This window comes from Falco cherrug, chromosome 1 (genome assembly GCF_023634085.1).
Source record: "Falco cherrug isolate bFalChe1 chromosome 1, bFalChe1.pri, whole genome shotgun sequence".
In the NCBI taxonomy this organism is placed as follows: Eukaryota; Metazoa; Chordata; class Aves; order Falconiformes; family Falconidae; genus Falco; species Falco cherrug.
Window position 1 is genome coordinate 53605592 of NC_073697.1, and position 26662 is coordinate 53632253.

Here is a 26662-nt window from a genome sequence, read left to right on the forward strand (position 1 = left end):
ATCTACCACAGTAGGTCAGCAATCCTTGCTGCAGCCCCTGTCTGATACTTCAGCACAACTGCTCAGTAAATGACTCTAGATACCACTCAGCACATTGATCTAGGCATGGTAATACATGGAGGTTTTCTTTCAATGACCGTATTTCTTGCATTTATTTGACATACCTAATTGACATAGATTTTCCCCCCTACTGTTCTCAGTCTTCTGGAGCTCTAAAATAATGTGTTTCTTTTCAGTCATAACTCAGCTTCTCAGAATTTATGTGCAAAAACAAGTGTCCACACTGCAGTGAGGTATGTGACTGCAGGCAGCTCACATATCCCCAAGCCAGCTTTCAGCAAACCGCTTGGAATACATGCACCTGTGTATCTTCAGGATGGTCTCAACAGTGTGCCTGGCTAGGTATCTCAGGACAAGTCTGCACATCTGCCTTCACACCTGAACTCGCCTCCTCATTCTCCTGACCATCTGGACACTGGCCAGCTCTGAGCTGGATAATATAGCACTGTTAGCACTGTGTTGTGCCTAAATCCTACACTAACCTGACAGGCACTGTGTAATTAGTGCAGGATCAATGCTGTGCTAGTACAGCTATCCAGTTTTCAGTTCAAAGCTTGCTCCTTACAGCCAGAGGAGTTGAGTGTATCACAACATCTCCATCTATACCTGCCTTAAATGTTGACTTAACGTCGCTGGCAGATTTTGCGCGCTACATGTTGAACCCCATACTGCCAGCAGCTGCGCTGATATCAGACCTAACTAGTTTACAGCTACCCAGGGTATAACTGCAGGACGGCAGTCACACCTTTGGACTGCAGTGTAAACATGCCCTGCACCGACAGCGGTGGGAGAGGAGGTGGCATATGGCAAAGGCCGAGGGTATTACCTCCTCCAAACCAGCTTTTACAGTGTGTGAAACTGGCTTAAAATAAAGTCTAATTTTCAAGGTGAAAGGTATATAAAGTGAACTTTTATGCTGATTCTACAATACCTCCAGTCTTCCTTAAGGCATAGACTTCAGTTCAAATGGTTTAGTGATACTATCCATCAGAGGGTTCAGCCTTTGCAGTATATTTCACAGTAGTCCCTAGGTTGGACTCAGGCACAATATATCATTTTGATATATTTATTTTATAGCCTGTTGCCAGTTGTATATTTATCTTGTTTATTTATTTATTGGGAGAGAATGTGTGAAATTTCTATTAATGAATAATATATGGAACGTAGCAAATAGAAACAAAGGGAAACAGGCATATCACTGAAAGGAATATCATCAAAGCAGTCATCGAGAAGTGCCAAAATTAGCTGTCAATCTTAATTCCAGATAACTTCAGGCTAAGTGCCAAAGTTAGAAATTGCTTATACACTTACTGGTATTCCTAAGATTGGAATTGTTACCAGCCCTCAGGGCAGGGAAGCTGCCCACCATTTCCGTAACCATTAAGACCAATGATCTGCATGGCACAGACTCATGTTTCTTTTGGAAATTTAAATCCTTAGCCACATATGTACAGCAGTCACCGCTGTGCAGATACACCTGAGCCAGTTTTAAAATATCCCATTAAGGGACTTTTAGGAGATCAGCTCTAGTAGTAGACAGTGGGCACAGCTGGACTTCGGTATGCACTATAAGCCGGTAGGAAAAGCAAGGTAAATCAGCAAGAAACTTGGTCCACACTGATGTCACACTATGTATCCACAACAGGACACTGCTAGTACTGAAATTTTGCTGGGATAAATGTAGCTTGGGTGTGCCTATAAGGCACCAGAGTCCATACTGCGGCACAGAGATGCTCTCAGAAAGTGTCCAGTACCAGGCAGCTCTAACAATTACTGAATAGGGTCTTGATTTGGTACAACCTTAACCAATAAATAAAGCAAGTGAGACCATTGGCAAAAACAAGGGTAGGTCAAGGTGTAAGTACTGTGTGGAAGCAGATCCACCTTGCTGTGGAACTATGGAACATCAAGCTCACCAAGGGCATGTAGGTGAAGTATGATGGGTCCCTGGCCAAAGCTCTTTTCTACTTTGAAACCATATGAATGGGTTAAGGTGAAGAAAAACCCTGAGCTGCCCAGGAGGAATCTCCTTTTTATAGCTAAATAGGGGTAAATTTGGCAGATCCTCATATAGCAAACTCCAGAGGCTTCCTAGGAATTTGCTTAATAACCTGATCAAATTAAATTTAAGAAAAACTGGGACTATAATTCAAGAGGTAAGGAATATCTTTCTATCTGGTTTGAATCACTAGAAGAATTTTTTTTCTATAAACTGTAACTTAACTTTGACCTGTATTCATGACTGTGAATGCAGGGTATCACTGACTCCCCACAGACCTATGCCAGTATCCCTGTAATGTCTGTCTCTTCACTGCTTCCTCCTTTGAGTCAGCATCCTGTGGAGGAGGCTGGACAGGTGTGTGGAAACAGGATGGAGCAAATCCATGCTCAGAAGAGACATTTCTTCTGGGGGAACAGCTCCTTACAACTTGTAATGTAAACCAACCAATATTAATGCTAAAAAGAAGTTGAATTCATCCCCTTTATTATTAAACAGATAGAAAATACCAGTTGGTTTTATACTGTTATTGCATATGGTAAATGACTCTATTAAACTAATCTCAGAAATTTAATAAATCAGTAAATTGTTTCCATCTCCACAAAAGCATTTAAAAAGCTTTAAAGTAAAATTTAAATATGAATTACAATTCTTAATAAGTGATTTATTCTCAACATATTATCCGAGAAAGTCCCTTTTTATTTTAACATACTAAAGTTATTTTCCCTCTGTTTCCCCATTCTTAGCAGCAAGGTTCATCCATCTAAAAATGTGTGAGGAAGGATTCTTCTCTAACAGTATTAATAACAAGGAAATACAGTTTTTCTTTCTTCCCATTACAGCAACCTGTTCTGAAAGCTGAGATCTGAGGTAATCTCAAATGGAATGTTCCTTTACAATTTAGATTTTTTCCTCTTGTAAAATCCCCTGTCAGAGTGTTTCTGATGATGAAATATGAAGGCAAGTAGTAAAGATGACTGGTTTGGGTTTTTTTCCTTTGCCAAACAATAAAGTCCCTGAATTTCAGTTCTGTTTCAGTTGGCCTGAAATCATCACCAGACATTTCTATATTGGAAGGCTGGTGGAGGAGGAATTCTGGATTGAGACAAGAGGCTACTCTTCCCAAACAGGGATATCCCTGTTGGGAATACTCATGGATGCTCAGGTATAGACTTCCCTTAGGAGATGAGGAATCTGTGCCCAGTTCTGTTCTCTATTGAAAACATTTGACCATTCATTTTCTGGTCATGCACCTAAACCTGCATGCTTTAGAGCATTTAGAATACTTTAAAACCTTTGAACATCTTTGTTCCACTTTGCATAAAACCCAAGGTTTTCTCAGGGAATGTGTGAAGAGCTTTGGTGTTGGAATGGTCACCCAAGATGGCTGGTGAGAACTTCCTGCAAGGCTGTGTCCCACTGAACAGCCTGACTGCAACAATACAGTGTCATGGTCTCTCTGGCAAAATAAGTATTTAACTATTCATTGCAAAATAAAACAGTGCCAGCGGCAGGGTCTGCCTCAATCCCAGGACAGTATATCCCTGTCTTTCCTGATGGAAGGGAGCACACCTCAGGGAGGGGAGGGAACAAAATAATGAAATTACTTTCTCAAGTGAGTGCTCTTACGGTTCAGCACTGAGATAGGAAGGAAACATCTCTAGGGTTTGGACTGTTTTACTTGTCCCTCTGTTTTATTCAATTCTACAGTCCAAGGGAGGAACACTTCTTCCATGGTGAACTACTTGACTTTGCCTTCTGTGGTGAAAACCAAATCAACATAATTTAAAGGCATTTTCATCTAGACTGAGCTAGACTGTTGAAATAAAGAATTAATTATTCACACAGCTCGACTCAACAGATAGGCAGATCTAAACAAACTAAAATGCCAGAGCTTTAGTATTTGTAAAATACTGTGTTCCAGCATCTGTTCTTTTCTTCACATGTATGTGCTCTCCATGTGTCCTCTTCCAATTTCCAATCGTCTGCTTCTCCATTCACACCTACTCATATGCTACACATGTGCATTTTACTTTTTTTTTACTTCTTGACACAATTCTAGCATATTAACACATTGCTACATTCTATTTCACTGAAGTTTTATCTTGTCCCATCTTATATCCTAGTTTTGCCCTATTCCTTTATTTTACAGAACATGTGAATTCTGACTTTATTCATAAGTGTTACAATGGCATCGTTCTTTGGCATGAATGAATGTGAGTAAAACTGTGCTGAATCAGATTCCAAGCTAGGAAAAATCCTGCAAAGCTAAAGCTGTACACAATACATTTCAGGAGAACAGAATGGTAAAAAGTTATCTCAAGAAGAGGAGTAAGAGGGATCTCAATAGTATGACTGTTCTACAAAATGCAGGTAGTGACATTATCCCAGGTGAAAACCCAGTTCCATGAAGAAAACATCAAAATTATTTTCTGCATGTCCATATGGAATCTTCACAGGGAGAAGGGTTCTTTGGACTGTTTGTTTGTTTAACATAGACATGAATTAAATTTTACTGTTGCTCTTCAAATACTACTGCATTCTGCATACCCTTTCACATTACAAAACAGTTTTGAAATACCAAAGCTAAAACCAAAAACTCGATATGGATACATAAGCAGGAGACACCCAGAAGTCACCCATGTTTCTCTTGTATTTCTCCACTGCTTTAGGTCTTGTTAATGTGTTTACTGTATACACACCAGATTGAAAGCCATGGAAATGAAAGTCTATTATTCATCAAAAAGAGGACTAGATCTCATGCTGCACACTCCTTGAGATGAAATTTCATATTATTAACAGCCAGTAAAATTTGGTCCCAAGCACTTTTTCCAAGGGAAACAAAAGTGTTAGTTTTCCATGTAGATTTCCTTCAGTCTCACGTTTGTGCCACACAGAAGTAGGACTATCTCATCTGTACACATTAGTTAGTATATTCTTTTTTTCTCGCTCCCCTCACCCCCCTATTCCCCTTTCCTGTGATATAAAATAAGAGTTGAAACTGTAGTTCTGCTCAGAAGACTTTGGATGTTATCATCTCCCCAAAGCACTTGAATGCACTCCAGTCACAGCTATTCATGTTGTGGCTTCCCCTCCAAGTTAAGATATGGTCACATAAAGATGACATGGCTGGTTTTATGCACATCATGTATTATCTCACACCACGCAGAATCTCAGCCAGTTACCTCACAGCTTTATATTTCCAGAGAGTTGCAGAGGGACCTTATCATGGTTAATAATTGGAGTCCATCAGTAACTTCGGAAAACATCAGAATGGAATTTCTGTTGCACAATGTAGAAAGAATGAGTCACATTTTAAAGAGTAGGATCAGCAAAGGGAATTAAGTTATAACTTTTACCTCAAGCAATTCTGTATCCAGGTAAGTTGTTATATCTGTATATTTATCTTACAGTATTTATGTAACCCCTTAGTCAGTTCAAATCTTTGTAGAAGGAATCAAAAGCAAGAAGGAAGAACAACATTCCATAATTTTTGGAGAGCTCTGTAACTAAACTCTCCTACAGTGTCATGTAAGCAATGTGTACTTCTGTATGTTTTCTTAGCAAATCTTGAAAACATCACAAAAAGACAGAAGAGTCAATGTCCTAATAGCAATGTACCCTCCAGAAAGGGCTTACTATCAGTTGGGATCTTTTTTTCTCAGCAATATAATATGATATTTACATTAGAAGACAGTAACTGTTTCTTCAGGTTTTGAAGTTCCCATCATTAATTTCCATAGGAAAGTCTCAGCTTCTTTCAGCAGGTGCTGGCACTCCTGTTTCCAAAGGCAGTAACTCCATGATCTGCTCAGTCTTGAACACATTGACCTGAATTCTGCATTCAATGAGATCAGAGTGAAAACTGTAGCTGTTTCCAGAGTAAATAATTGAGAAACAAGTAGATATTTTCTATGTATTTCAGCCATGAATGACCTCCTGATTACCCCTCTGAAGGCAGAATACACCTTTTGTTCCAAAGCCCAACCCAGGAGTTCTACTGTAAGCTGAAAAGCTGCCTTGGTTTGTCAACATCATAGGACTGGCTTAATCCAAAAAGGCTCTTTCATAGGAATGCTTCTTATGAAAACTAGGTTTCGTCTGATTTGATTTCATCTTTAGTCAGAAAACATCTGCTCATTGTTCATTTTTGGCAGTTTTAAGCTCCAACATGGCACAAGGACCAAAAGTCTTGTATGTACTTTTCACTCCTTCCAAAATTAGCTTGGAGTTGTTACTGTTGCAATTTTACATTTGCTTTTTTGGGGGGTTTGATGTAAAAAAAAAAAAAAAAATCACATGAATTTATGTAAAAATATGTGTATGTGTCTTCTGAAATAAAAATAATGCTCAAAAGGCTGTTTCAGTTAGCTAGATGTTTGGGGGTTTGTTTTTTTAAAAAGGAAGGCTAGTCTTTGTATTTATGAAGCAAAATAATGTTACTGAGAACTCAAGCTGTTATATTGGCTGCCTTATCTTCTTCCAATATGAAAAATAGATTAACTCTGATTAAGAGTGTTCCCCAGGATGCGAATGTAAGTCATGTGGATACAGCTAACAAGCTTTGATGGATGATGCAATACACACTTTTCTTACTAAAACACACTCAGAAATAAGGCTTTCAGCTTTAATATACCATAAGGTTAGGTCATGAGTAACCTGCTTTCTCACATTAATTTTAAGCTTGTGCACTTCCATTATATATTGTTGACTTTGGAGTGAAGTTCTCCTAAAACTCTCTTGAAGGCATTAACATTGAAGTTCAAAACTGTCGTAGAGGAAAGTAGAGATTGGATCTCCTTGGAATATTTAGGCTGCAAGGGAAACGCTGTATTGCTCCTGGGTTAGAAATTATGCTGAGAAGGAGTACAGCCTGTTGGGAACATCTTGCCTTTAGACTGAGCCATCAATATCTTCTACTCATGTAAATTGCTATAGAAAATTAACAAGGTACCATCTAACTTTATCACTAATAATCTGTCTACAGTACTAAAAGTATGGGAGGAGAAAAGACTGTGCATGTGCTTAGTACCAATAAATCATTAGATTAGAAGCGTAAGTGTGAGCCTTTTACTTTAAAAATTTACACAATAACATGATGAAATGGCTATATCTTAATTTTTGTATCATTTTAGGAAAGCCTGATACAACTGCTAAAGGAAGAGCCCCAAAGTCATCTTGGTGCTCATAAACTGTATTTTGAGCCTTTAACTTGGCATTTTTGGGGTTTTGCAAACTGAAGACTGCAGACAGCGTAACTGAAAGGAGAAGCACTCAGAGCATGTGGGTTCAGTGGTGGCCTTAGTGCAGTTCCCAGACCGTGCAATACCTCCCCAAAACTACTACCTCTGGCATATCAGCACTTGGATAAAAGGTTGTACAGAGCTTCTGAGGGTGATGTTTACTGAACTGGCTGTAGACCAAGTGGCAATAAGATCACACCACTGTCATCTCACAAACTGTTTAATTAGACCTCCTGAGGAAGAGAGTTTCTTAGCCTGGGTTCAGCCCTGGGCTGCACACTTGTGTTGCTAGGGAAAACCTGAGCTACTGATGCTCACGTACAGTGCTGCACTATGCACCTTACCAGTTTGGGTCTCTGCTTTCTTGAAGATCTTTTCACCATGCTTCGTGACATAAAGTGAATATGTACTGAGATCCCTCTGATTTAAAGGGACATGAAGTGAATATGTTCTGAAATCTCTCTGATTTAAAGGGAGGTTGACAATGCTCATCTTCCTGAGGAAAGTACTTTGAGATGTATGGATGAAACATACCATGTGGCATTACAAATCACATAGCAGTAATTATTGCAGGAAACTGTATAGTCAGAAATTGTGGTGTTGTGGGGTGAGAAAACATTTTCTTTGTTTGAGATTATTTTATTATAACCATGGTAAAAATATATATGAGTATCAGCCTTACAATTTTTTCCTCATTCCTGAAGTCACTGAAAAGATTCAGCTTATATCTAGAATTACTCAGTACTTATGAAGCTTTGCATGAATCTAGTTGGTCTCACTTCTATGGCATCTTGCTGCCTTCTAAACTAATCTCATTTCCTGGGCTGGTTTTCTGGCAAATCCTACTATTTTCTGAACTGTTTAGACTGACAGGCCTTTAGCTGAAATACAGATGTTGAATTTGCAACTGGGATTCTGATGATCTACTGTTGTTATTAGAACTATTAGACTGGTCCACTTGGATTACACAGCTGTTTACTTGGCTATTCAATATTAAGACTAAATCATTTCTGCATGTATAGTAGACAGATAAAATGAACTTTATTGACATCTCACGTATACTTCGCATATGTAGAGGTATCCTCGTTTAGGCTTGAGTTAGAGGGCTTTGACAACAAAGCTCTCCAAGTCTCACTATAGCATTATAAAACACTGGATTTTCCCTCTGCCTCTGTTGAAGTTCTGCCCTTAGATAAGTCAGCACAAGAGAAGATGGTTCTCAGCTACCCCAGCTGACCACTCATCATGTAAGCCAAGTCTACCCTCACCAGAAGCTTAGTTTAAAAACACGCGCCTTGTCTTGGAAGCCAACAAATCCAGTAGTAATCTCCAGCAGAGTAAGGGGAAGATTTTTGAAAGAAGTAACATTTTGCATCACTCAGCAAGTTTCATCACACCTTACCTGCCAAAGCCCTTTAGACCTCATGGTGGTAAACCTGGGCAACATTAACACCCATAAAATATTGAATAAAACTCTTAAAATATCATTGTGTTAATACTTTCCAAATCCATCTTTCCAAGCTTATGTAACAAGCTTTTTTATCTCTTATTAAAAGATATATCATACAACCCTGAGTGCCAGGCTATTAGTTTAAGAAATGCAATACCACTTCCAATGGGACATTGTAAACCTCAGAAGCTGGACAGTGCTTAAACACTGAAACAATAGCTACTAAAATCTTCCTTTATTATTATTTTTTTTGTGGCCAGGCTCAAATTTGCAACACAATTAACCATCAGAAAGTTGAAAGATCATGGAAGCCCCTCCTGAAAACTCTTCTGTGTTGTTGAACCACCTCAGAGATAAGCACTTTTAACAATACCTTATGCCACTGAAAGGTGCTACTAACATTATAGGAGTCTACAGATATTTTTTGCCAATGAAGTTTGTCAGAGACTGAGGCTTTCCATCACAAATGCAAAAACTGAGAACAAGTCTGTTGTAGATTTCCACAAGACAAGTATCAACCATCTGCAGAAAACTGTCTGTGTGGCTTTGGTAGTAGGGAGGAGGGATGCTGAGGTGGTGTGGAAGAGAGAGACAAGGGATACATTCTTACAGAGACTCAGAAGAAAAGCTATATAAATAAATATTGTAATAAATGGGAACACAGAAAGAAAGGAAAAAGAACAATCCAGTAGGGCATAGATAAAAAAACTGGCACATATTTTAGACAAAGCCTGGCAGGAAAGAGAATACAAATGTGCCAAAATGAATATACTGCAGCAGAATGCCAGTTTTATTCTTCCCATTCATCACTACATATGATTTCATATCCTGTTGGTAAAAAATGATGTTTTGTGGGTTCAGTGATATTCCTCAAATGTTGCACTGGGGACAAGAGGAGGCTGAAAAATCAAAACATGGGAGACGGGAAACATTTGCAAAGCACTTCTTCCTTGTGCTGGGGGGAATACAACAAACTGCAGAGGAAATCACTCTCCAAAAAAGTTGCTCTTAACTGTCTCCAAAGGCTTTCCAGACAAGCTGTCCCTGTGCACAGGAAAAGATGGGGCTGCAAATCCCGCCTTGTCCTGCTCAATCTAAACATAGACTCCCCAGTCCTGCTATGTCATCAGTTGTGGACACATCCCATTTCTGCTTCTCCCCCTCCTTCATTAGATCTCACTGCTCCCTGGCATCTTTTAGAGCTACTGTTGTGATTGATGACTAACTCAGGTTAATTAAAATGAGCTGGGTTTGCCTAAATGGTTTGAAAAAACAGGTTTAGGATAATTCCTCTCCATTTGTTTCCTTCTCACATGGGTTAGGAAGTAATCAGGCAAGTGCATCAGATGGTAAACCTAAGGAGAAAATAACACTGAAAGGAGTTAGACTGGAAAGAGAGAGTTAAGCTAAAGTCCATAAGCTACAGTCTTCTCAGCTGTCAGAAACACCACAGTGTCTTGTAGTACATAAGTCCAAGAATTTCCCACATAGTCAGTCCTTTCAGTCCAGCTAGCTTATTCTTTTGTGCACATCATAGATAACTGCCCTTCACTTGCACTATATGACATCTGATACTTGTATCTCATCAACAGTTCTATGACGTGAACTACATGAAATTAAAATCAAGATTTTTTCCATTTGTTTCCAGTATCTTATTCTGCCTTATCACCAAAGACAGTATATTGTGTAATAAGCTTTTAATTTTGTTCTTTAGATGAAATGGCAGAAAATCAACTGTCTATGAGAGTGCCAGTCTGAAAAGTCAAACCTAATGATACACCAAGATTTTAAGCAGGGGATTTAAAGATGGAGAATCTCTAAATAACAAATAAAACCTGAAATTTTGGAAGGCAATACTGAAGGCCTTGTCAGTAAGATAGTTTTTTCTCAGAATTTACTTATTCATAACAGTTACACAGTTACAAGATCAGTTTGAACAAAAGTCTCTAGAAAAGAGGCAGGAATACAGTGAGAATTTATGATAATCTGCTTTGCTAGAAGGTGGTGTAAATCTGAGGCAGCCTGCTACAAAGCTGTCTCTGCAGAAAAAAAGCTGGATTTTAGTTCTTGTGGAGAATTTCATGTGTGTGCACATGCACATGTATGTGTGTGTTGGGGTGTGTGTGTGTCCCCCCTAATCAGAACAAAACCCCAGCTGACCATATACAATTATATTATTTTCTCAGGATGCCTCTGGTATGCAAACTGAGATGCCAAGTTTCAAAAATCATATGTGAATAGACTAGGACCTTGGCAGGAGAAGGGGAACATTTTTCAAAACACAAGTGGTTTCGAAACATGCTGACACTTGCCATGTCAGAAATTGGTAACAGTTACTCTGAGCACATCCTGTATTTCCAGATCCTTAGAACTCACTGCCACAGCAGAGGTGCAGCGTGCCTCTGGGTTGCCCAAGTAAATAAACATGAATGCAACAACTTAGACAGTATTTTTTGCATTGATTTTACATTTCAAAAATTCAGACCTTTTTAGGGCATACTCTGACATTATACTATCCCTGTATATCAGTGACTTACACATGTGTAGGAAGTAAAGGATATTAGAAATAATTTAAGTTTACTATGTAGATCCCAGATGACAGTTTTATCCCAAAAAAGTAACATTTTAATAACATTTCAGTATTTTGTGAAACTTTAAATAGATGACAGCGAAAAAGAAGTGCTGAAACCTTCTTCCTCTTATAATCATAAGCCATCACCTTCAGAATTAATAGCAATGTTTTAAACATCCTGATGCTGTTGTATCTATCCTATCTAAGCTATACCACAACCTGGAAATGACTAAGCTGAAGTTGTTCTTTAATCATGATTTTGAAACAGAACAAACTCGGCTAGTTACATCTTATTCCAACACTTAATGTGATAGTGAAGAACTTCTACAATTGTTCAAAACTTCATGCATTCATAATGGGATTCTGTAAATTAGGGAGACTAATTAGTAAAACAAAGTATGAATTCAATGTTAATAATAATTCCAGGTTCATCTGTCATGACTGGTAGATGATCCATTGTGGTCTCAGAGCTGATGATTTGGCCTGTGCTTTAGAATATTATCCTGTGGGTTTTGCTAGCTGTCAGGCCCATTGGACTGTGACACTGTTCCTTTTGGTAACCCTTCTGGTGTTTTTACTATGACACAGCATATGTGCATTTTAATCCATCTGAAAAGCTAAGGAAAACTATATGAATCTGATTAGTATTCAGCTATTTTTTAATGCCCTCATTAGCATTCTTTTTCCCCCCCTTCAACAGTGACTACTGAGAACAGAATCTTTTTGTTTTAATGGAGTGCTGTCAGAGAGATGGGAGGTCTTTGGGTTACCTCTCTAGAAGTACTTAGAAAAAAAAGGTCACTATTATTGTAGCTAGCTTGCAGAATTGGATACCATCCTATCTGATAGCTTAGCATTATCTACTGCTGCTGAAGTCACTTTTTCTGTTACTTCTTCCATCAAGGCAATAACCTCTAGAAGAAAGGTATGACAGTGGAGCATTGAAGTCTGCAACTCACAAGTTAGAATCACCTAAGCCTGTCTGTTGAAACATGATTGAAGCGCCAGTACTAAGCAGTGGACCATACTGGTTCAGTTCAACATTGTCTCCAACAGACACAAACACTCTCAGTCCCACCCTATAAGCCACCAATCACTAATCCAAAATGTGGATCTTCAAAACCTTTACCCAGCCTCTGCCTGGCTCTATGGACACATGTATGCTATATACAGAGCCACGTTCCCTAGACTCTGTGTAGGCGCCTGAAGGGAAACTCCCGAGTATGGCAATACTAAGCAGGTATCTTCCTAAATCCAGCAGGATGCATATACCAGATATTCCTCTTCCAGTGATACACAACTACCAGACTTCCTTGTACAGTTCTTCTTCCTTGTACAGTTCTTATACTGGTCCTGGCAGTACTTTCTCCTCTTTTTCACTAGCTGATGGCTAGACATTTATCCAGGACATTAAGAACCAAAATCAATTCTATCTGATAGTCTCTATATCTACATCTTTACTTCCAGAGCGGCTTATCACCCCACCAAGAACTGCAGGCCTATGGCACAGCTAGTCTTTTCAGTCCTGTCGTATGACAATTTGCTGTGGGCTAAGGGAAATAGCAGTGGAGCAACTGAAGGCCAAAAAGATACCTTGCATACTAGTGTAGAAAACCAGTCCTATTTTCTTTAGCTTTTCCCAGACCACCAAATATATTAGGAAAAAGGCCGGCAAAAGTATTTCCCAAACTTACTCAAATGCTCGGCCAAATGCTTGACCAGTTCTGATTTTGGATATGATCCCTAGTGCAACAGGCAGCATCAAGCTGAGAGCAGAAATAGGAAAGGGAGCATTGTACATCCATGCAAGGGTGTCTCAGGTCGATGGATAACTATTAATTGCTCTGGTTCACCCCAGGGCACTCTGACTTCTGTTTGCCTCAGGAAAACCTGTAGCCTCCTTTAGGCTGTAAGCCAGTCTAAGCCTCTTTGTTATGTGCTTGTTTGCAGTTATTTTGCAGAACAAAAAAGCTTCCCCACATGAGAGCATTGCAGTATTTGTTAGCTTGAGGACTGCAGTGTGTCCTGGCTATATGGTATTAGTTGAAGGTACAGTCCCAGGGAAGACTGGCATCTATCCATAAATTTACAGTTATTTTTTCTAGATGTGCTGTACAGAGAGACTTTGCTATTATAGTCTGTTTTCAATATTCGTCTTTTTTTCCAAAATGTCAAAGTGGAGGGAGGCCTTCATGGCTAAGACTACACCTATTTTGGTGTAATTTGGACAGATTACACCTATTTTGGTGTAATTTGGACAGATTTTAAATGAAAAATGGTGACTGTGCATCATGTTGTCTGGGAATTAACGTTAGAGCTATGGAAAACAAGGTTTTCTGGCTCACAAGATTTTTACTGTTATTATTTAGTAACTGAGTGCCAGGGAGACAAAGAACATCTTCCACTTGAATCTGGGTGACTGCAAAATCAGGCATGAAAGAGGCTGAGGCTAGTAAAGACAGCTGAGCATAGTGCTATAATCTATCTTTTACAACAATCACTAGAGAACTTTGACTCTATATCACCACATCATCCCTGGATTTTTTATGTTGAGAACTACCTAAAACACACTGGCAGCCTTCACCACAGGGATCATTGATTTTGCCAACCTAACTAAGGGTTAACATATCTTTAGGCTACAAAATTAGGATACTAAATCACAGAGCACTAAGCACTTGTACCTGCAAGTCACTTCACCTCTCACATACAATTTTCTAGGTTTTGGGTCAGAAGCTCTTGTACTGTGATAATAATTCTTTGTTGCCTGAAGAAGGCTCACCTCAGGGTCCTTTCATGGTAGGCCTTGTACAGATCCTTGGTAAGAGAGGTTGATCGAGCAAGTTTACAATAAAAATATGGGATGAAAAATATTGTTTCCTGATTTGTAAAAATATTTAATATTTTGTAAGGAATGTCAAAATAAAAAAAAATCTTATTGTGAAAATGGGTCGGTCTGGTTCATCATACATCATAGTGATTTTGAGATTTATATTTTTATTTTTACTTTTAAATATAAATTATTAATATTTCAGTTACTAATATGTTGAAGCTCAGGTCATTTTCCAGCAAAGAATTGCATAATTTCATTGGAAAATGTCAGCATGGACTTCTTAGACATTCAGCAATGTTTCCCTGTCGTTTATGAATCAGGACACGTACTAACACTAAAACTGTTTCCCAGTCACTTTGGAAAGCTACAAACTGCCTCTACTTTAATACACTGAATACTTGTATATAGCTAAGAAACTAACATCAAGGACTTACCAGACCACTAGTAGCTCTTACCAAAACCATGTTCTTGAGAGAAGTATTTCTAAACTATCCCACAAGCCAAGCCCATACACAAAGAAGAATGAAAGCCTAAAAGTGGAATTTAGGACAAGTAGGTAATTTTCTAGATCTGGCAGCAGGACTGAGGCTGAGACTGCACAAGGGAATTTGGGGTCGTTACCATCAGTAATGAAGCACCAGTCTGAGATGTGCTTTTTAAATAATAAGTCATTAAAAGCACAACACTTGAGAATGAGCTTTATTCACAAGAACTACCCTCTGAATTTTTAAAACAGGCCACCTAAGGTGATCACCATTGTAATCTTTCCTGAATAAACACTGCTTCATATCACCAAGTGCTTCAACAGACTGTAGAATGTTCTTGAGTTTTCAGGAAATTAAATGAGGTTGATAAGCTTTTTTGTAGATAACTAGCAGAAAGATTGATATGTCACAGCACTTGTGATAAGAGTAAGGTACAGCCATTGACACTTAACAAACAACGTTATACAAAAAGCAAGAAGGAATGGCATAATTTGGGGTAACAAATGAAAGATGCTCCATTACCACATATAAGCAGTTCCAGTTGCACACCAACTCATTAGTGATGGAAAATAACAGCTCAAAAATGACTGTGAAATTATGTGATGGTCTTAGTGCACCTCCCAGTGTCAGCATGAGGGTCAGACAGTCTACCTTGCTTCCAGGCGTTATGGCACTGTCTTGGAGTAATACAGCTCCTCATGGTGGAGCTGATCCCAAGGGCCACTGATGGCTGAGAAGATAAATGCATTGTTACCTTTCACAGTCTTTGTCAATCTTTCATTTAATGGTATTTTAGCAATTCCTTGAGAGACAACGTATCGGTATTCTTGATCAATCCAAGTGATGTACTTCAAGGAAAGATTCCTCTTTCCAAAACATAGTTTAGTTTACTGCACGGTTTAACTCCATACTGCTCACTGGATTTTATAAAATAAATTCTGCTCAAAATGTACATTTACAAATATAAACTACAGCGAATTTAGACAATTGTCCCATGCTATTCTTTCTTCACTGTATTTAAAAGATACAAAAGTAATTTCTGTTATAAAGCCTTAGTTTAAATGGGTTTTCTTTAGTGTCAAAGTTAGTATTTCTGAAGGGAGTTCAAATGTGACATTCTTACTCTGAGATTATTTTCTTTATTTTATGAAAAAAAGAGAGATCTAACTCCATCCAGTTCTCTGTGAACAACTGTAATGCACTCAATCGCACCTTTGTCTCACATTTGTGAACCTATTGAAGCAATCTCAGAAATATTCCAGGAACTGTCAAGCAGAATTTCTCTTTACACAATAACAATGGATATGTTCATGCTTAGCTATCCATGTTGCATATATTAGATGTAAATTTTTTCTTGTCATGGATGTGCTGGCATCTTCAGTGCAGGAAATCAAACACAGCATACATCTAATCAGTTTGAAGTGTTTACATAGTCATTGTATAATCCCATTGAACACCTCCAAAATATGTAAAGTGGTTGTACAGTGGCCTAGATTCCCAGCAAGGTAGTAAATGTTAAATTAACAGCAATGACCTAATTTGATTGCAGTCTTTTCTCTGTCTAAAACAAACAAACAAAAAAAAAAGTACTGGTTTTAATTAAAATTTTTCCCTTTATTTAGTTGTGACAATTTCCTATGTATTCATATATATAGGGACGGACATACACATACATTCTTTTCAAGCTATTTCAGCTGAGTTGAAAGATTTCTAATCAGTTTGAGTTCATTTGAAATGAAATGGCCACACAGATAAAAAGTGTTTCCCACCAGTTTTAAAGCAGTTTGAAATCCACACTTCAGACTGAGGAGGTGCACCTCATCCTTGTAGACAAGTCCCAACTCAAAGGATAAGAAACACCATTTGCCATGTAAACAGGGCCTTGGGCACAAATCCATGAAAATGTTGTCCTTAAAATATATTCTGAAGTTCATTGCAGCTGCAGCATAATGCATTTACCAACATGCTTTCGTACAGTAAATGCCTTTTGGGCTATCTCATTCCATTCCATAATTGTTTTCTGGGGAAACCCTTACCCTCTACTTGATTTATGCAATACAAATGATTGGTAAAACTTGGGGTTTTTTTATTGATACATAGTAATATCTTTCTCAGCACCCTTAAAGAAAGTGACATAATTATTTGAGACATAATATTACGCTTAGGAATTACTCTAGAGGATCATCAATCTTTTGTGAAACTCTTCCAGCACTCTGCTAGTGTTAAATAAACCATGACTAGAAATGAAATTCAAAATAGTATGAGTGATTTCTGCAAAACGTTCTCCATTTGCCAATTATGTAGCACTATATTCATCCTATCAGTTATTCATTATCCTTTGCAAAAAATACAGCAATGGCAAGGGATTTTTGTGAGTTCCAGAAGAATTACAGATGACCCACTTCATGAAAAACAAGCATTATTTTATAAAAAATGACAAAGCTGATGAACTGAGGATGACGTGGTATTTGTTTATCAGTGTTGTTTTCTTGATAATAAAAAAAACCCCAAGCCCAGCTGAGAAGAGTGTTTGTTCAAAGCCGTGTTCTAAAAGATTGGCTGAGTCTTCTGAGTTGATGCCCCCTTCACACCCCATCCTGATGGTCCTTAGCTGATATCAGGGTTCCAAGCTCGGAAGGAATAAGCATAATTCAAATATGTTTGTCTTAATATTTAAAAAGGCCATACCCATGCCAATGTTCCTTTTTTGCAAATCTCCTTGAAATCTTTTCTTTAGTAACATACTCATTGTCTTACTCTCCCTCCTCCCCATGCCATCCTTTCCTTTATATTTGCTATTTTAGCTCAGATCCTGAGCTGGAACCCTTAAACACACTCTGAGTTCAGCTGGCTAAAGTTAATTTTGAAGCATTCTAGGTATTTTTTATAGCTGGGTGTGTTTTGACTTAGCTTCAAGCCTCAAAGGAACTTCCTTGCAAGTCGTACAGCATCAGCTCTGACCCAGGGATAGTGATCTTCCCCCCACAGCCTGGCTGTGCATTTCAGCAAATTGAAGGAATCAGCCTGGACCTTGAAAAGTTCTTTGTTCATGGAGAAAGCTGATTCAGGAACCTGTTTAAGGCTCCAATGTGGTGTTTAACATAGAACATACAGGCCAGCCCCTAAAATAAGTTGGTTGCAGTGGGAAGGCAAAGGTGGTATTACTTTTTCTTTGTCATCCCCTTTCCTGGCCCCAGAGGCAATCTGGGCCTAGATTAACAGGGAAAACAAATCTTTGATGTTGCTCACAGCTTGTTACATACCATCCTTATTGCCACTGAAAATCAGAAAACACTGCCCTGGAAGAAGAAGGTTGTGTTTTGAAATATCTCCATTTTGTTCAGACTTCCCTAAGTTGATCTCTTACTACTGTCTCTTTGGTATGACAAGATACCAGCTATGAGGGGCAATGTCATCTGCCTCTTAATGAAAAGATGGTGTGTGATCCCACACAGGTATGATTAGATGTTGTGCTTTGATTTCCATGTTCGCTGGAAGTTTTGAACCTGTCCTCCCTAATACTAAAGCACTCAAAAATAATGAAGAAAACCTAGCTTCCTAAAATGGGGGTAATATGAGACAATGAATAAAAGAAACATAAGTAATAACTCTGGGAAGTTGCTTTAAATTATGGGGAAAAATTAGCAGTTTATTGCAAGTAAAACAAACTATTTTCACTTCTTGTACTTTTTTATGACAAATGAATTCAGAGTTTATCATGTTTGGCTCCAATAGTGATTTTCCATTAACAAGGCATATACCAGAAAAAATTCTAAAAGCACTGGCCCTTTATTTCTTATTATGCAGGCTTTCATTCCTAGAGTATGAGTACATCATTTAGTGGAAACCAGCTTAACATTTTAAAATAAGCCCAAATGTAAGTGTTGGTATAATGCAGTGCTTGGTCAGGCTATTCCACCTTGCTCAACTGAAGTTCTTTCTGGACTCAGTTGACATTTCTGCCTATCTACTCATTGAGTACAGTGCCATCTCCATTCTGTCCTAGCTGGGGCATCTTTGCACCAGAGTCCTTTGAAAAATGTGCATTCATGCTTTCGGCGGCAGATAGGCAGGAGCACAAAAGAATGGCTGTGGCTGGGGACCATGTCATGAACTCAGATCTGAGAAGAATCACAGGGAACAAGGTCTGAGTAGCAGACCACAGACCCCTGGGGAAAATGTATAAGATCTTTATGATACAGCGTCATAGAGATGCAGTTTGAGTATGACTACAGGTTAACATGATGCTGACCTAAAGCCCAACAATTTCTTTCTGCTTTCCCAAAAGAAGATTCCATTAAAATCAAATAATTCATGTTGAATAAAACCCAAGTTCTGGTGAACTATATTTCAGTTGAAAATATCTGACTAGCTCTAATAGTTTATAAAACTTATGGACACATAAGAAGTAGACTGAAGCAGTTCACCGTCTGGTACTCTAAATAAAACCTTTTATCCTAATGATTAAAGCAAATAGGTCAGCTGTCATGATAACCCTACAGCACCTGTAAAGCTGAAACTTTACTGCAATCCCAACATGTAAGACTTGTGTTTCAGTCCACGAGACTGATGGATTCTGGGAGTTATAACCTTTATTCTTACTGTGAGTAACTGGGGAAGCCATGCCTTGTCTGCCAGCACTGTAGAAGAGAAATTATAAAAGATATTCATATGCTCTAATGTCTTTGCCAGAGAGAGAGGGAAAAAAAAAGATTGTTGTCATCAGAATTACAAAAAATTACCAATACTATATTAGCCTATTATTCACAACAGAAGAGCTCTTAGTTCACAGGTATAACTTCTTCTCTGTTAAGAAAATAAAATGTTTATTTGTGATATTCCTTTTGAAGCTAACTGAGCTGGCTTAAAAAACGTTCAGAATCTCCCTCTCACAGATGACCAGTGATTTAAAAAAAAGATGTTGAGGAGTTTTTTGAAACTTGTCTCTTGTGCCTCTAAGTAACTAATCTACTTCACAAAAGAATACCTCTTTTCCCTCACAGTTATCCTCTAATTAAAAAATAGAGTACTGTGTCCTTTCTGATTATGGCTGATTTTTTCCAAATTGTAAGAAAAAACCCTATATTGTATCTGTAGAGCAGCATTTCTTTCCCTGGAGATTTACCATCAAGGAGAAATCTGAGGAACTCATCTCACCAGATGAGTGTTCAAAGCCTGTTTGAAATGCAAGTGACAATGCCCACTCAGTGGGTTTTGTTTAATGTAGGTGCTCTTCCTTCTTCTTAATGTCTTTGATTATTTTCAGCATAATAACAGTTTTGATATTTCTCTTTTTCCAAGAAGGTGAAATACTGGTTAGACTGGTTCAAAACTGAAAACAGTTTTCACACAGATGAGCCTGATATATTCATAGATAACAGTGAAGTTGTTTAAAAACTACACTCTAATTTTCAGGTAAAGACTAATGAACTCATCACAACTGGAACAGATGGCACAACCCATTTTCTAGTCTATTAACTTTTATAGATCACTGAAGAATCATCATGAAATAGAGACAATCCAAAAAACAGGGAAGATTCCTGAACTAGATTTAGGATGCTTTTGCCATTTTGGTTTGATTTATAGGATCTCTTAATTTTGTTACACAAAGGACAAGGATAGATAAAGATTATATATATATATATATATATAAATGAATATTTGATTGAAACTGGACAAGTCAAATAATGCTGTTATGTAGAAAATATTTATAAGCAGAATATAAATAATCCTGAGCTATGTGCATTTGACATAATTTTTGGAAGTTACAATTTGTTATTAAATTGTACTTTGAGGTAACTGAATTTCATCAGCAAATCACTATCAAGTTATTTAAGCTACTTTGTACAAATATGTAAACTACATCTATAATTCTTTCAGGAAGTCTATTCCATTTTTCAATGGAGTCAAGGAAAGAAGATTCCCTTTTAAGTTAAGGAAAGAAAATGACTGATTCCACGTGCATAAAAATATATGACTAAGAAAAACGAGCTCATGAGAGGCTCACCATAGCGTATTTCATGTTAAGTGTAATTCAACGTCTCATTATCAATGTTTGGCCCAGAGGCTGCTGTTTCCACTCAGTTGTTATTAATTCACTCAATGAGTAACCTGAAAGACAGCAATTGAAAAGCTGTCGTGGGATGCCTCTCTGTACAATGTATTGTAAAATTATTTCCGTTTGGAGATTCATCCTTTGCTGCTCTCAACGGGGAAAAAAGTTTATATGTAAGAATGTATATAATTTCTGAGTCAAACACTTCCATTTATAAGGCAAAGGACATCTTGTGAAGCACTTAAATAGAGGAAACATTATGTAAATAATCAGTAATTTATAAGTGTTAACTGTCAAAAATATTTTCATAATTTATTGCAGTATTCAGCTACCAACTCACAGAATTTTTTTTTAGATCCAGCTAAACAGAACAATTGACCCTACTAAATTTTTTCAGGGCTCTTTAGTGAAACTTAAACAATTGTTTATAGTAAATTAGAATTATTCAGGATTCAAGTTACTGCTGAAATTCATATACATTCCCTACAACTGAAAATACATCTTAATTTAGCTTAATGCATAACCACTTCAAATGACCAAAAGTAATATGATCCATATGAAACATGGGTTAAGAATTCTAAATTGAATATGTTTTTGTCTTTACCTACACATATCTAAAACCTGGGCCTCTGCTTATATAAGCAATATTGAATCTATGCCCAAAAATGACTCTCCCATGTGTGAACAGATAATCCCAAGTGTTTTACCATATTAGGAGAGAACTACTTTGATGATTTTTCTTTTGTGTGTTGCCTAGTAGTAATAAAATCAGAACCGCAGCACTAAACACCTAATCCTTAGGCCTGACTTGAAATCATACTTAAAAATAAATAATGAAATAATGAATAAACCCCCCTGTTTTCTTACTAGATAGTTTTATATGTTAAATATGACATAATATCTTATAAAACATTTCCCAGCTAGTTAAAACCTTACAATTCACCATATTTATTTAATAGCATTTATTGCAAATTACTGTATGACAATTTAACTTCAGGGAATAAACATATGTATTTTTAATGTCCAGAAGAAGCAAGGCTTGAAAATTGAACCTGTGAGTTTAATATGACCTGTGTAAAATTAATAAAATCTGCAAAAATTATAACAGTAAACATAGAAGCACAACTAGGTAATCAGATTCAAAGATAATAAAAAACAGCAGAAAACACTCATAACTCTTAAATGGGGAAAAATGGCCAAAGGTTTTGTGAAAATAATGGAAAGCAGTGATTTATAAAAATATACTGCAAGTTTGTTTCTTGGTGTCTGTGTCTTTTTGGTCCACAACTTTTATCGTAGCAACATATGAGCTTAACTAATGTGAGAACATATTCAAAACCAATACAAACTGTAACCTGTACTATTTCATGCTTGTTATTCAACATCTTCTATTTGTCTCTAATTAAACTTGGTTTTATATAGACCTTTACACTTGTTCTCCTTCTGTAAATCCCCTAATACTCCCCCATGAAAGCACACTTAGTAACCTTTTCACTGTAGTTAAGCAGCAGATCTGGGTGGCCCAAGTCATTCACCAAGAGCAGTGTCAGCTTCTCGTGATGCTCCAGTGGGTAGTTCAGTAAGAGAGGTGGTGGCAGAGGGACCACAGTTGGAGACTGCACCTGGGAAACATATGCTTTCGTTTGGTGTGCCCCACCAAACCCTTGTATCATGGTCCCTGTCTGACTGGACATGTGAGATGAAGGCAGAGAGCACATGAAAGATGGCAGAGATGAGGTGCCCACTTATAGGATTTTTTGAAAGGGCACCTCGAGTGTTTTTGTAACACTCAGAGACCCAAAACCTGGCATTTGTGCAGACACACAGGGTGTCATTGAAGGATCTTGCAACAAACCACAAGGTGGCTGGCAGAAGCACTTAAACCACCACCTTCAGGGCTGCACTGGGGAGCCAGAATGGGAATTTGCCAATCCAAGTGCCACTGCTAACTCAGCAATGGGCTAGGCAAAACCAGGTCTTCACCTTTCCCATGCTGCAGCTGGGAAGTAAACAGGGAGAAGCAAGTTCTTTTCCATTCACTTTCCATAAACATTATTCTCACTGTTGTTTAGGAAAGGATGAAGGCAGTTATGAGAAGAATGGATGCCCATTTGAACTGTTGTCACTCTTCCTTTGTAGCTTTGCTGTATACCAGGATGTTAGTAATATAAGCCCATGCATTAAAGTCAGTCAAACTTACTTTCCCCTTGATACAAAGACATTTTAAATACTATTTTTTTTCCTAACAATATGACATATATGGTACCACAGAAAGTAATTTAATTCCAAGCTTGTGAATGCAGAAAAATAATACTTGATTGATTCTGGATTTAGTTTAAGCTTTTTCTACAACACCAGACCTCACTTCATCAATGGGTTTCAGAGGAATTTGATTTCTATTTGGAAATTTGAGGTTTTGCTTTTGAAACTCATTAGAACACTGATGTTAGAAAACTATTTTTAAATATATTTTTTGTAACAATGACATACTAATTACATGACTTAGAAATATGACAAATGTTACGATTGATATAAAATGACTGGCAAATTATATATAAAACCAGAAAATCCTCACAAAAAATGTGTTGTGAAAAAGTTTCCAAAGTTGTAAATAGCCATTATAGTTATTAAATTATATACTCCACTACATATTGTATATGACTTCTCGAACTACATCAAAGTGTGGGTCCAAAACAGAGAGGTGGTGAGAAGGAAAATATTCTTACCATCCACAGGAGGTAAGCATGTGAAGTGTCTTAAAATATCAGGTCTTTTATTTCTTTGTGCAGTACTTGCAGAGTTAACTGTTCATTTCTGTACAGGATGTTTCTTTTCTGGGGCACCTCAAACAGGTATCAAACAGTTCCTATCCCATCCTTCTTTACTTGTTTAGAGCAATTTATGGTTATCCATTGTGATGGTGTTGGATGGGGTAGTTAATTTTCTTTGTAGTAAGTAGCTAGTATGGGGCTGTTTTGGATTTCTGCTGGAAACAGGGTTGATAATTCAGGGATGTTTTAGTTATTGCTCAGCAGTGCTGACACGGAGCCGAGGCCTTTTCTGCCTTTCACAAAACCCCACAAGCAAGTTGGCTGGGGTTGAACAAGTAGTTGAGAGGTGACGCAACCAGGACAGCTGACCTCAATTGACCAAAGGGATATTCCATACTGTATGATGTCATGCTCAGGAAGAAACTAGGGGGAAGGTTGGCTGGGGGGCTGCTGCTGAGGGACTGGCTGGGCATTGGTCAGTTGGTGGTGAGCAAGTGTTTTGTATCACTTGTCTTTCTTGGATTTATCTTTTTTGTTGTTTTCATTACACCATCATCATTATTATTATTGTTGTTATTATTATTATTGTTATTATTATTATTATTACATTGTTAAACTGTTCTTATCTCAACCTGAGTTTTCTCACTTTTACCCTTCCAATTCTCTTTCCATATTTGGTTGTCGGGGGAGGGGAGTGAGCAAGTAGCTGTGTGGTGCTTAATTGCTGGCTAGGGTTAAACCAAGACACCCATCTTCTAAGAATTATATGAAGTTTATCAAAATAAAGATTTTTTTCTCCTTTGCTGGACAGCTAAAGGGTGTGAAAAGCTGGCTAGAAGCTTCACAAACTGTACCATGCTGTAATATACTGGCAGGCAGTGAGCAGAAGCTGGAAAGAAATTGCAGAAAGCCAGATGTACTTCCAAACTGCAATGACCAAGCTGAATAGTTAGAAAAATAAAAAAAAAAGAAAGAATCATACTTTAAGCAGATATTTTCAGTATTTAAACAAGGGGAAGAGTTGTATTAGCACATACTTTAGGGTGTTCTGTACTGTGATGAAACAATGAGAAAGAAAAGCAGGAGACTAAAGCACATTTCCCAATGGGCAAAAAAGTGTAAGGAAGGAAACTGAATTATGACCTCAGAAAACAAAGTAATATTTTTGTTTTCAAGACAGCAACTCTAAAGGAAATACACCAGCAGCTTTAAGCACCTAAACAATCCAGGAAAATGACAACAAAACAACATGCAGCATGTTGCCAAAGAGACCTACCAAGGCAATCAATCACGTGGAAAAAGCAATACTGAAGCAGGTGCAGATCCTGGAAAATCACAAACAAATTAAAGAGATGTGATATTGCTAACGTCATTGAAAAAAAAAACAAAACCAAAAAACTGAGTGTAAGGCTGTAGCAAAGAACAGGAAGGACTTCAACTTTTGAGAGAGAGTAATCTGCAAAAACCCAAACATTTCTTACATTGAACCTCCAGCAGTTGATGGAACTGGTTTGTGAACAAGTCATGAGGTTATATGATCGAGTGAACCACAAATGCATATGTGCTGCTCTGATGGAAACGTATAATGGGGAAATGGGAAAAACAAGGTTAAAAGCCTCAAAAAACAAAGTATCTTCAGCTGCTTGACTGTAAAAAGATGTCAAAGTCATAGCCTTTTGTTTGGCAAAAACAGTCTGAATGTTGCTTTTAGAAAGGAGAAGTTGAACTAGGTTGCCCTACAGCTGCAAAGAAAAATCAGCTGATGTAATAGTGGTATCTCAGAGAAAGTGATTGCTGTTTTCAGAAATTCTACAGTTTTCAAAAACATATAAAAACATTAATGCAAAATGATCAATAATATTATGAAAGCTAAACTGTTGGAAACACCTCCAAAAGGGCAAAGTCAGATTGTGGGAATAAAACAAGCTTACTTATTCTCAAAGTCATGCTCCTTTAGCACTCCTTTTACACAACCAGTAGAGAACCAGTGAACTATTGCTACTGCACAAGCAAGGGTTGAGGGGCATTTGATCTCATAAAAATGATTCAGAAGTGTTCAGAGTTTTTAAAAAAGGGCTTTAAAATTATTTTTCAGTCTCTAGCTTTTCATAATCACAAATGACATTTTTGTGAAGGTATTTTTAAAAATATGCTTGATTTCTGTTAATAGCGGCATGTGATACTTTCCTTGTAACATTCTATAGTTTCAAAATCCTAAACCAAATGTTTTCTGCAGATTCTCCTGTTACTTGGATTGGAGCCACAAAACTTCATATATTCAGTGGATAAACATCAGAGAGGTGATCATTACAATCCATAAACAGCGTAAGTAAAAGAGCATGTGAAGTTTGAAGCCATTATAACTTTTCATAAAAATCATTATGAATCATTTGTACCTAGAGATAGTTAAAAATTTTACAAAATTGATTTTGTTTTGCCTTTACAATCTAAAAATGCATTTGAATTTTGATATGGTAGTACAAAATGCATCAAAGCTTGGTTTTCACTGACATTTTCATTGAGGGAGAAAATCAGTTCATGATCAACATTTCTTGTGATTGCTATTGATCCTAATAAATGCTGATCAGTCATTTTCCAGCACTGAATGCTCATTTTCTTTACTTCAAAACAGAATTGCTAACAGTTCTGATTTATTTCCCCATCCTTTCATATGCAATCAAGATCAGATGTCAAGCTCAACAAATAAATAAATAGGTTACTGACAATGTCAACATCATACACCATTTTTAAAGAATACAAATATTATATTGCATGTGTTGTATTACTTATATAATATTAACCTTAGTTTCTACATCAATAACTGTAGAAAAGGAGCAACGTGAAATATTCTTAGTGTGTTGGGGTTTTTTAATTATCTTCTTTAGCTTTATTATTTCTAGCTATTATCTGAATAACTAGAATGGAAATGTCCTAAAAGTGATTGAGCAATATAAATGTCAGTTCTGGAAATTATTTAGCTATTTGATGGCTAAACCTTATAGAATATCAGCTGCAACAGTTATTAATTACTTTTTGAAAATCAAACCCAGATCCTTCAATAAATCAGCCTAATTTTTTATTAATTAATTTTTACTCATAATCTGTAACCCAAGTATTCTGAACATTATAGTTAATTGCTTAGAAATACAAGCTAATTCCATATTCATCTACACTTCATAATGCTTCAGAACAAATAA